Genomic DNA, 12,834 nt, shown 5'->3' with positions numbered 1-12,834 from the left:
TCAAGATATATGACATCAATCTCTTCCCCCTTGTCCAGGTGATAGGTCACCTGGTTGTAAAAGGAAATGAGATTGGTCAAGCAAGACCTACCCGCAACAAACCCATAGTCGGTATCTCTCAGGATATTGCTGTCAGGTAGCCTGTATAGGATGGCCTCTTTCATAATCTTTTCCAAGACCTTCCCCAGGATAGAGGTCAGGCTGATAGGTCTGTAGATTGCTGGATCTACTTTCCTCCCCTTCTTGAAGATTGGCACGATGCTGGCCTTCTTCTAATTGTTGGGAACTTCACCAGAGCACCAGGAGTTCTCAAAGATCCATGCCAGGGGCTGAGCTATTATGCTTGCCAGCTCTTTGAGTACCCTGGGGTGTAAACCATCAGGGCTGGCTGACTTGACGGTGTCCAGCCTTTCAAAGTGTTCCTTCACAGGGTCAGCTTTGATGGATGGTAAGGAATCTCCCTCACCCGGGCCTCCTTGCCGGGCAAGGTCGTCCCATGGGACTGGTGAAAAACTGACGCAAAGTACCCATTTAGCAAGTTTGCTTTTTCCTGGGCATCGGTTGTCAGTTGTCCCATCTGGCTTAGCAGGGGTCTAATGTTGTCCTTGCTTTTCCTCTGGCTCCCCACATATTTAAAAAAGGACTTTTTATTATCCTTAATATCTGTAGCTAGCTGGAGTTCCATCGCAGCCTTACCTTTCCTGGTTTGCTCTCTGCAGGTCTGGACCAGAGCAGAGTATTTCTCCTTGGTGGTTGTTCCAGTCTTCCATCCTTTGTAGGTCTGTCTTTTCAGATGCAGGAGATCTGTTAGTTTCCTGGAGAGCCAAGGGGGCTGCTGTGCCCTTTTGCTGCCTTTCCTCCAAGACGGGATAGACTTTGCTTGCACGTGCAGGATCGTTCCCTTGAGGAGCAACCGCTCGTCCTGAACTCCCCTCCCCTTTGGGTTGTGGCCCTTTAGAGCCTTACTGACAAGCCTCCTGAGCTTGTTAAAGTCATCTTTCCTAAAGTCAAGGACTTCTGTATTACTGACTGACTTGCCAGCTTTACGGCAGATGGTGAAGGTGATCAGCTCATGGTCACTGTCACCCAGCTTCCCATCAATCATTAGGTCGCTCATTAGATCATCCCCATTACTTTATATCTTCATTATTCTGAAGGTCCTAAACTACTCAATCCGTTAGACGTGGGTCCTTCTTCAGCTGTAATGGCTATAGAAAAGCTGCTGAGTGATAGCGCCTAGTCTGAATAATTTGGGAGTAGTTTGCATCTCTCATATATTATATATGGTTATATAAACGGTTATATTTTTTAAGTGGTGATTTTTATTGATGTAAATATTCAAATGTATATTCCAATCAGTTTTGTGTTGCTCCTGCTATTTATTTTAATATTCAGTCACATTTATTTCAACAATTCCTTCACTTCCAGTGTCAATGTGCCACAGACCATCATATTCAGATCCCTATTTTAAAATCTGGTTGACATTCATAGAGGCACTTTACACCTATCAGATCTATTGTTCTCATCTTTCTGTAGAGTCAGGAAGTTTATACTCAGGTCAGGTTTTCAAGACTTGCACAGCAACCAAAAAGGCTTGTCATAGTTTTTTACCATGGAAGTCTAGCTTTTGGAGTTCAGTCCTTCAGTAAGGAATGAACCCTACTACAAACTTCGAAGCAGTGGAACATATGACCCTTAATTCAAATAACACTAATTGGAGGATTGGCTACTGGCCCTGGCTAATGCCCTTAACAGTCCTTTGCCAATAAAACAACAGAATAGCTAAATGAAAAATGTTGTATTTCAAAAAAATTTCAAAGATGAACAGGGTATTTTTTTCTGTTTTGGTCAGTGTTCAATCACCATCTCTGCTTACAAGTTTGAATCATCCAGCTAACTCTATAGGCATTGAAAGTTATTCCCATCTAAGCTGTATTTGATAGCTTTTTATGGGATGAGTTTGGTGGGCCTCATTTCCACCTCCTATGTCACAAACCACCTGCAATTCTTTATGTGGTCTTGCTTACATGACAGTAGCTCTGTGTTCCTACTCTTTTCCTCCAGTTACCACACTAGTGGAAGGGGGAGTGAATAGCTGAAGGCAAGAAGGCAGCTAAAATGGGTGCAGGAGCTTCTGCCACTGGCATGTCCTACTCTGTCAGTGAGCCTGAGTTGCAAGGGACAAGGTAGGGCAGGGGAACAGACTGTGGAGCCTGAAATTGTGCCCAAAGGCTGGAGGTTAACCGGATCTCCTGTGGGAAGGGAGATGGAATTGTGATGAAGCAATGGCTCCCCATCCCAGTATTGTGGGTGTTAGTGAGTATGCAGAATAATCTAATTAATCTTTACTTCCAGTTCTCAGCAGCATCTAGACTTCATGATATTACTTAACACTAGTTATACATTGACCTGCTTTTATATAAATTGTATGTCCTTCAGGGTATTCCAGAACAGAATTTTATCTGCACTGTTTATTAGCATATCAGAAAGGAGGAAAATAATGTTGGGCCATAGTCAGATATGCAAACTGGATGCTTGGGAACTGGATCTGCATTTCAACGCACAGTTTGTACATCCTTCAAAAGAGATGGCAGGCACAGGAGATCCAGTGCATCAAGAGCAGAAACCAAGTTTTTCAAAACATACTTCTCCAGGTGGATGGAAGAAGTCCTTGAAAGATGGCAGATTTATTGGATACCCCCCTGTTTCTTGGCTCTCTTCCATCTTTTCTTATTGGCTTTTTCTAGTTCATTCTTCATTTTTGTACAGAAAGATAGAATCTTCTGATGCTGAAAGGAATCTGGCTGCATCCAAAAATATTTTCCTTAGCTCTGCTCCCACCAGTAGACGGTGAAAAGAATGACCCACCAACATGCAACTAAAATAAGCTGTTATTTGGAGTTGAGAACTGCATCTGACAATAGAAAATAGACACTCAAACAAGAGGCATCTTGGCTGAAGGAAGAAGATAACATAAGCATGGACCCCTGAGCATTACAAAAGTGTTAAGATACATTATATATAATAAAATACCCAGAGGCAAGTGCTTCCTTTGAAATGAAACATCAGAAGGAATTAAATAAGCTTACAAAACATACCTCAGCACCCTGTAGTGACAGCAAACAAAAAGGGTGATTAAAATCTGACAGGTGCACAAAAAATTAGTTACAGTTAAGATATGCTTTATTCATAGGAATGAAGATGTAAGAGGTAGACCTAGAATTTTTAATTTGACAGGGGTGGCTTCTTTATCTACTATTTCCATTTAGTTTGATTAGCATGCAAGATACTGAGGTCCCAGGGGTGGCCGTGATATCCCCTGGTGGCTCTGCAACCATGCTCTGCTTTGACCCTAGGGCACCCTCTTGTCTCATCTGCCATGCCTTGATGTTATTTATAATATATAGGGAGGCTGCACCCAGGTCTTCACTATGCCTCAGTCCCACTGGCCCCTGTTGGTCTTTGCCTGTGCCCACGTCCCTTGCTGGGCTCCACTCTAAGCTGCTGTGCCTGGCAGGGCACCCAAAGCCTTAGGGGCTAATTGTGTGGCTCCAAATCCTACCCTTTACTGTGCCCCATGGGTGTTACAGGTATATTGTTCCCTGTGTGGGGCCTCAGCCTCCGCCCCTTTAATCTTGCTAGGCCTTCTAGCTTAGGCCCACTGAATCAGGCCTGGCTTTGAGGCTCTAGCTCTCTTTGTCCCTTCCATTACCAAGGCCCTGGCCCCTGTCTGCCAGGCCCCAGACCCCAGACCCCTGTGTGGCTGCACCCTCTCTCTCTGCCTGCTCTGGACTCAATAACTGCTTGGGCCTTGAGCCTGCCCCTGGCAGGGCTCAAGGCAGTTGAGTGCCCCCTGGGTACTATTGAGGCCTCCACACACCCCCTTCCAGCCTCATCCCAAACTACTGGTAGAAACAGTAACGTAAATCATAACTCCTGGGCTGTAACAAACAACAGTAATGAAAGCAGCCCTGTTTCCCTTTAAAAGGGCAAATTTTTACCTCTCGTATAGCATGCCAACTACCCAGGGGGCCTCACAAGTTTCCTGAGCCTTCCTATTTCTGTAGGCAGCAAACCATCAGCCCATCATCCCTGGGTGGCTCCCCCAGGCAAAAGCTCCTTCCTCTGTGGCAGCCAGGGAGAAACTCCCCTGCCAGAGCCTTGGGCTTATATGCTCCCAGGCCCTGCCTGCGTTCGGTCAGCTGACCACTTGCAGGTGTCTGCTGACTGCCTCATTTGCCCTGTTGCCCTGGCATCTGGCAGCTGCTGTTCTCTGCCTGCCCTGCTGTGCTCCCTGGCTGCGCTGCCTTTATCTTAAAGTAACAGAGTGCCCTGGGCTCCCTACTACATAGTACTTTGGAAAAATGTATACCAATTTCAGTACTACTTATAAAACAATGTAGTACAATGAATGCTTTCTTGGAAAAGATCATGGACTTAACAAATTATTTTAGCATTCACTTAAAATGTCTTCATAGAAAATTGCACCAATGAGATAATTAAAATGGGTAAAGAAGAAAAGCCTGGCAAAAAAGAAAAGGAACCTGTAACAAAGATAATGCATATAGAGCTGGTAGATTTTTTCTCTTTTGACAAATAGTAAATTGGCCAAAACTGGAGTTGGGGAAGGGGAGATCAAAATAATTTACAAATTCAGGCCAATTCAAACAAAAAGGGTAAAAATTGAACGTATTCAATTGCTTTATTTTATGAAACCAGTGACAATAGTATAAATGTACCAAAAACTATTTATTAAACATACAGATTGTTTGAAAGAATATTTATGATTATTTGAGCCAAAAATAGTATTTAACTAGAACTATGAACAAAATTTAAACTTTTTTTTTTAGAGTTTCAAAATGTGAATGAACAATTTGCTAAGTCTGCAGTTCACACTGTTTTCAAACTAACAATTACTTCCCAAAACATTTCCTAACTGTTTTAACTAAATATTGTATTACTCACAAAGCAGCAGTGATGTACTGTGGTGCACACAAGCAAATCGCTTACAATCTTTGCATCGTTTCCACATTTTGCGGTCATCTGTCCTTGGACAAAAAGCACAACATCCACTCATGTTTGCAGAAGGTTCTACTGGGGTGCGTTGTGGCAATTTGTAATTTAGGGCAGTCATACCAGACTTGATGGACTTAGACAGAGTATGTGTATCCATCATTCTTCATTTTATTTGTCCATCGTTCAACTGTTCTCCAAGCTACTGCAAAAAAATGCGCCGCCTTCTTAAGTGTGTTCTTTGCTTCCAGTTTGTGTTTTGGCCTAGCTAAATGATGAGGCTGGCAATGGCAGCCACCTCCAGCATATTGAAAAATAGCGTCATTGGCCACCTGTTGATTTTCCATCTGCAGGTGGTCATACAGACTAAGTGGTCAAGGTTATCCACCCCACCCTTGTTTTTACTGTAGTCATGGATGACTTCCTGCTTTCTTTGCTCTCCACCCACTGACAGGCCATGGTGCATGCTTGACAGCAACAGCACAACTTTGGATTTCTTTGGACCATAGGAAACTAGGATGAGTTCCCCATTACAAGCAAAAATGGATGCAAAAGTTTCCCTTCTTTGATTTGCTTGCATTTAGTTTAGGATATCAGCCTTGTTGTTCTGAAACATACCCACAAAGGTCAAGTCCTTTTGTAGCAGTCTTTCTGTCAGGTCAGTACTTGTGAAGAAATTGTCATCCACAATATTCTTTCCCATCTTGTACCAGGGATGAACCAGTTTTTCAATGACCTGGGTACAAGATTACCTTGGCATGGAGCTTCTGGTTGCTTGCCCAGGTAGATATTTCCAGACAGGGGGAATGATGCTGCACCACCAAATTTTCAAGGCATATTTGGCAGGCTTGCTGTGCATATACTGTCTGAAGGGACAGCAAGCGACCCCTGAATGAAATGAGCTGCTCATGAACCATCAAGTGTATTCCTGTCATATACCATTTCCTGAGCTGCTCCATAAACTGTGTCCAAATGTCTCTGAAGACAGCAAGCTTGTCCACAGCTCTCCTTTCCTCATGTGTCAGTTTGTTGTTAAATCTCAGGTAGTTGGTAAGTTGATGGAATCGTTTTAAACTCATGGTGGCATGGAAGCAAGGACACCCAGTGCATCGCTCCCACACCTCCTCCAGTGCCTCATGACCATCATGGTATAGACCACTCAGCAGTAGGAGGGCAATTTAGGTTTTCAGCTCTGTTTCATCCAGCTTTTTCCACTCCTTTCTATTTTCAGGATGGCTATGATTCCACTCCCTGAATCTTCTTTCTGCCTCTCTGTTTGTAACTCTTATGATAACAGTAAGGATATCTTGTGAGAGAAACAGGCAGAGCATTTCCACCACTCTGTCTTTATTTCTCTTGTTGGCCCAGTACTTTCATGGACTATGCCCTTAGCTGTTCTCCAATGCTGCATTAGCTGTGGACTTTTCCCCCACACTCTGCCATTCCTTCCTCAAAAGGTGTCATCATCTGCAATGTTTTTTGGGGGTGGTGGCTGTGGTTCTGCTCCACCTCCTGCTGTAGCTCTCTTCAGTCTTCCATGGTGGCCCTGGGCTGGTTCTCTTCCCTTTCCCACTGGAAGTTTTGGCATCACTTCTGCATGTGGCACCAACTCCTCCTCATCTGAGCTGGATGAAGCTTCCATAAACACATGGTCTTCTTCCTCTGAACAATCTCCCATGTCTGGAACAAAGTCAGCATCTTCACTGCCTTGGGATAAGATTTCATCAGGGGATGTGTCGCTGTCATCCTCGGTTACCTGTGCAAGACAGGCTTCAGCACTGAATATGTGCTGCCTTCTCATCCTAGACTGCAGAAAAAAAAAGAAAGAATTGATTACTGCTGAATGCATATAAACAACAATCAAAGACAAGCCTGTCTACCTATGCTGTCACAGAAGCAATTCTGCCCTGTCCTATGGTAGTGCAGGTAGTACCCTCTCTTCCTGGGTACAGAAGACAGATACCAGCATCCACCATTTGTAGGCAAGCCAAATGTGGGTGGATGTTGTTTGGAAACCATACATGCAGGGACTTATTGAGAGCAGTTAAAAGGTATATGGGGGTGTCAAGCCCTTACCGTTGAAGGGGTTTCCACTGTGTATGCTGTGTTGCAGTATGATGTTCTGTTTCGTCTCTGCTGTCCTTTTGCTCCTTGTCCTCACTTCCAAGAAAAGCAGGGCAAACTAACTTGTATGTTATGAAAGGGGTAGGTAAAGCAGAGTTTTGCCATGAGAAAAGAGAGCAGAGGTGGATTTGGGTGTGACAAAGGGTTTGGGTTTTGGGTTTTTTTGGCAAAGGGCAGGGTGTTTTGATGACCTTGCAGCCTGCAAATGAAGTGGTTAGCAAAAGGGATTACCACATCTTCTGCAAAAGCAGAGTGGAGGATGGCCATCCATTAGTTACCATGGATACCTGAAGTGGACATAAATGAGGTGTGAATGAATGCTGACCTTTCAGATGCAGCCACCCAAAGTGGCCAAACATATCTAGGCCTGTTATTTATACAGAAATTGCATTGGGGTAACAAGTTAACATGGGCTTGGGGTAAGTTGTTACCCCATATGGAAAAACACATTCACACTTGGGGTAACATGTTACCCTGGGCAGTTTTTCATACACAGAGAGCAAATCATTCATATAAGAAGGCTGTTCTTTGGGGATATTGTGCACTAAGGTGCCAGTGACAATGTACTAAAAATAATTTTTGTTGAATTAATTGATTTTAAGATACTGCACAAAAAATATGCATCTGGGGTAGGAAATTATCCCATGGGAACATATGAAGGTTAAATGTTTAATTGCAGAAATACCAAAATACTCTGACCTGAAGGAAACTTTTCAACTTTTTTTGAAAGAGCTTTTTTTCTTAAGTGACAAAGTCATCAGTTTAAACAAAAGGCTTAAATACAACCCGAAATAAAACAAAACATTTTGCTTCAAGTTGAACTAAATGTTTCAGGTTGACCCAAAATGAAAATATGAGTGTTTTCCACATTGTACAAAGAACCTTAAAATTTTCCATTGATGTAGACCATCTTTAAAATCTGCATGCTGGTGAAATTGCCAATTATCTAGAAAGTTGAATCAATATTATGAAAGCTATTTAGTAGTTAGGCCAGGGTTCAAGTGGGGAAAATGAACATGAAGATTACGGCAAATTCATTTTCAAGATTGGATGAATAATAAATACAACAGTCCTTTTGAAAGTATAGCTACAGACATATTACTGTAAAGCCATATGAAAATTAAACATATAAAGGCCTCTGTGCTGGTCCAAGGGTAGAAAGTACTTTGAGGAATGTAATGCAAGTATAAGGAGTCCAGAAAAAGTAAAGAGAAAAGGTCAATCCCCAAAGAAAAAATTAATCATTCAATTCAGGCAATACTGATACTATCTTGACATACAACCTTACAAGATCTTACAAGAAGCCAGCAGATTTTTTATGGCAATTAAGCTTTCCTAAACCAAGAAAGAGTTCCAACAGAAAGACAAACAAAAGCTGCAGACCACCATGCAGCAAAAAACAAGCACTAGCACACTAAGGGAACAGGATGAGAAAGCAACTAACGCTGGCATTCAGTTTATGCTAATGAATGGAGACTGTAGATGGGAATAATCCATCTGTGTGACAAACTCAAAACCTGGCAGGGAGAACCATTTTATCTGGTCAAAAGAATGTCTGGTCAATCTCTGGGGATCGATGTAATTCTATTTATTATACAGTGCCAGAGATGGATTGACATGGCAAGTAGAAAAAGTCAGACAAAAGTTTCCTCACTGTTGCAGGCCTAGATTTCCTCGGTGGTTCTGATGTGAACTCAGATTTTGCAAGTTTATATCTTATGGGAGGCTTGAAAGTACCAAGAAAGTTCCCCATCAACCTGGAATTCTACACAACAGTTTCTAGAAAAAAAAATTAGGTTGTTGCCACTGATTTGTTTTATGATACTAACACCTGTTTGCATATGATAATAAGAGTAGCCGTGGAGTCAATTTATTTGATTGAAAGGTCTCTACAAAAAGTTTATACTGACAAAACCCTGAGAAAATAGGAGAAGAAAAACAACAAGAAATCCCAAAGAATATTATCTAAATCCAGGCCACCCATGTTTCATGAATCAAATTCCTGAGACAGCTATCCTATTCTGGAAAAAATACAAGATAATATAAGTAGTTGTTACGCTGTTTGAAAAGATCAGTCAATCATCACAATTAGAAGATTATTTTCAAATAGTCAGCAAAATATTAATTATACAAATAGCGTTAATCAGTTGCCCTTAATTGCTTAAGTTTTTCAAAAGTTAATGGGAATAATTAAGCAAATAACACAAGGTTAGAAATCTGCTTTTTTCTTTAAGGACACTTTCCTTTAAAAAAATAACAAACAAATCCAGAGGGACAAAAATCGAAATCTCAAATTAGAACCAGTCACCTATTGAGGAAATCCAGAAAGGATCTAAATATTGTAACTGGCCCATTTCTCCATGACCCTGATTTTCTGTGGCTTTGCCATCTGCAGGATGTGCTACAGAATATAAGTTTTCATTTAAAAATGTATCTAGTCCTCATGGCTGGGGGGAAAAATCATAATCATGCAAAATGAATGCAAACAGATGCAGTTTTGCTTACCACACACTTTCTAAAATCTGAAAATCTAAATACCAGACTGAAATATCTCTGAAATCCTAGGAAGTTCTTGAAGTTGTGTTTTCAAGTTTTTTGCACTTATTACAACCTTCTCTGATGCATAAAATATTCTCATCAGCAAAGAAGTAGGAGCTGACAAAATACCAGTTTTGTCGTTGTATAAGAATGATACAATAAGAATAGTTCATACAAAATTGTTTAGGATTAGACTGAAAACAAAGTTCTACTTGTTAGAGTTAATGGATTCGAGAGGTATGAGTCATAGCTGGCTGATAGGGAAAAATATCCTTGAACTGTTTGTTTTTAGATATATTTTAATACAAAGGGGTTAAATTCTAGTCTGTCTGTGCTGTGCAGGGCTCAGGACATAAAAAAGGAGATGAAGAAAGGTTCATATACACTATTTCTATATTTGATTCTAGAGCTTGTTTTGCCCACAGCACAATTTAGTGCAGTCTCAGTGCCCAGATGGGCTTATGTTAGCCACCAGGAATCACCAGAGCAGTATTCACACTTAGTGAGCTGGACTTTTGGCTTCTCAGCTGTGTAAGGCCTAGGGTGGTTGCATACATTCATAGAAGACTTTAGGCACCTGTGGAGTTTTCATATTGTAAACTGACAACCACAGAGTTTGGATAACTCAGGTTTAGGTGGCAGCTGAGTGGGGATTTTGAGGATTGCAGTTAGGGATTTAGGTGCTTAAAGTGGGAATCATTTTGGAGCTGTATCCTTTGTTAGCTAATCCTGGAAATTATAGCTATGCTGTAACACCGTGATGTAATTGCACTTTGGGAAGTCATCTAAGATAGCTTTAACTTAGCACAGTGATGAATAGCAATGTAGCTGCAGCATCAAGGTTTACAACAACATAGATTTCAAAAGCTTTCCTGGAACCCTGAGTTTATAGGTGCTGAAGCAATGAAACTTTTGGATTGTACCCTGAGGCACTTTTAAAAAATTACCAGTGTATTTGAAAGTCAAGGAGACTTTTTGAAAATGGAACTTGAACACTTTATGATTTTTAACCTATACATGTTATAATCTTCCAGTGATCGTACTGTAGGTGCGTGCATGTGTGTGTGCGTGTGTATGTGTTTGTGTGTATACATATCTGTGTATATACATATATGGATCTAAATACTTCATACATATATAAAACACACTGAGTTTCAATCCTTAACAACCAAAGAACAAAACAGCATTTTTAGTGATACTTCACTTAAGTAGAGGTTTTCTGCAGAAAAAGAATGGAAAAGATTTAAGATGAATTAAATACATCTTGCTGTTTAAACTATAATGGGCATGTCTACATGTGCATTTAGGTGTGACTAGATTTACTGCACCGTAAGCGAATTTGAGTAGGTGTCTACATGTGCAGGGACTTGCCATGTGCCAGTGTGGCCACTGTGGGGGGCTTCAGAGTCCAGCCCCAGCTGCCAGAACTTAGCAGCTATGTTTGAAGTCAGACCCAGCTGTCATCCCTTGGCAGCCATCTTAAAACACAACCCCACATTCTGATCTCTGGGCAGCCAGTTCCAGTGCTCAGATGACATGCCATGGCACACACAGAGGCAGCATGTGGCAGCTCTATTCGTGCCCCCTCTGTGTTCCTGATGGTTTGTAGACTATGGCTGCCCCAGCCCCTGGCCCTGGCTGCAAGTGACAAGGGTCCCCCAATCCTGCTGGCCACCTTGGTCACTGCTGCCTGGCCCACAGCCATCTCACTCCACCTGGCTCCCCCACATGCAATGACCACCTGCCTCTACACTGCATAACCTCCCAGGGCCCCTGCTGCTGTGCAGCTGCTGCTGCCATCCACGCCAATAAGGGGCTGCAGGAGGCCACCACTGTGGCCACTGTTGTCTTCCTGGCCCTCTAGCCCTACCACCTCTGGGCCTGCCACACCAGCTGGGACTGGTGGCAGCACCTGGTACAACATGATTGGGATGAGCAGTGGGTTGATGCCTTTACGATGACCCAGGTCATCCTTGCTGACCTGCTCCACAAGCTTCGGGCCACCTGGAGCACCAGGACACTGGCATTATCCAGCCCTTCCTGCCTACACCCACCTGTTTCTGGTGCTGCTCAAGTTAGCCATTCCTGCCAGCCTTTAGTATGTGTGGCACTTGTTCAGGGTGGGCAAGGCTACTGATGGGAAGGCTGTGCTAGGCAGCACCCTCCAGGACATGCTGGCAAACCCCATCCTCCGCATCTACAACCCCCAGGTGGTGGTCACACAGTTCTGTGCTCTGGGGTTCCCTGGACAGAGACCCTGGACAGGACACACATCCCAGTGATCTGCCCACCTCATAGAGACCGCCCTTATTATAGCCACAGGGAGTTCCACTCAGTGGTCCTGCAGGCAGTTGTCAATCACCAGGGGATTTTCACCCATATCAGAGCCAGCTGGGTGTGCACGTATTCAGGAACTCTGGGCTCGGCATGCTGGTGGAGAGTGGGTGCTTTGTGCCAGGAGTGGAGGACTTACAGATGGGTGCCGTCATCATCCCACCCCTGCTCATCGAGGACCCAGTATACCCACTCCTTCCGTGGATGATGAGGCCCTGCACTGGGCACCTGGACCCTCACCAGGCCCACTTTAATTGATTCCTTGGCTGAACCTGTGTTCTCATCGAGTGCGCCTTTAGCCACCTCAAGGGCCACTGGTGGTCCCCCACTGCCTACCTTGAAGTGGCCAAACCAGGCCTGGCCCAGGCAGGGTGCGTCGGAGGACCTCCCAGGCCCAGACAGGAGCCTGCTGTGGGGTTGCAGGCAGATACCAGAGGCTCTATGGGACCAGGGCCAGGGGCCAGGGGCCAGTCAGCAGGGGGCATACACATAACTGCTAGCCCAGAAGGGTGGCCAGGGTCCAGTGGTCATTGTTCATGGTCTCCACTGCCTAGCTGTCGATGGCATTCTACACCTGCATGATCCTCAGGTGCTCCCACTTCAGGGCCAGTAGCTCAGCCAAGAATGCCTCCTCCTGGGCGATGTCCTTCTCTCACCATCTCTCCACCTCCTTAAGAGGCTGTAACATAGATGTTTACACAGTCTGGCAGGTGGCAAATTGGCTTAGCAGTTGCACCCAGAGAGTGGTAGTAGATGGGTCAGTAACGACTTGGAGGCGCCAGCAGGGGAGATTATGCTTAGGGGCAAACAACATGGGTTCATTAG

Source organism: Gavialis gangeticus, unplaced genomic scaffold (assembly GCF_001723915.1).
Source record: "Gavialis gangeticus isolate Ggan-Ray unplaced genomic scaffold, GavGan_comp1, whole genome shotgun sequence".
NCBI lineage: Eukaryota > Metazoa > Chordata > Crocodylia > Gavialidae > Gavialis > Gavialis gangeticus.
The sequence above is the reverse complement of the archived record's forward strand: the minus strand, read 5'-3'. Positions refer to the sequence as shown.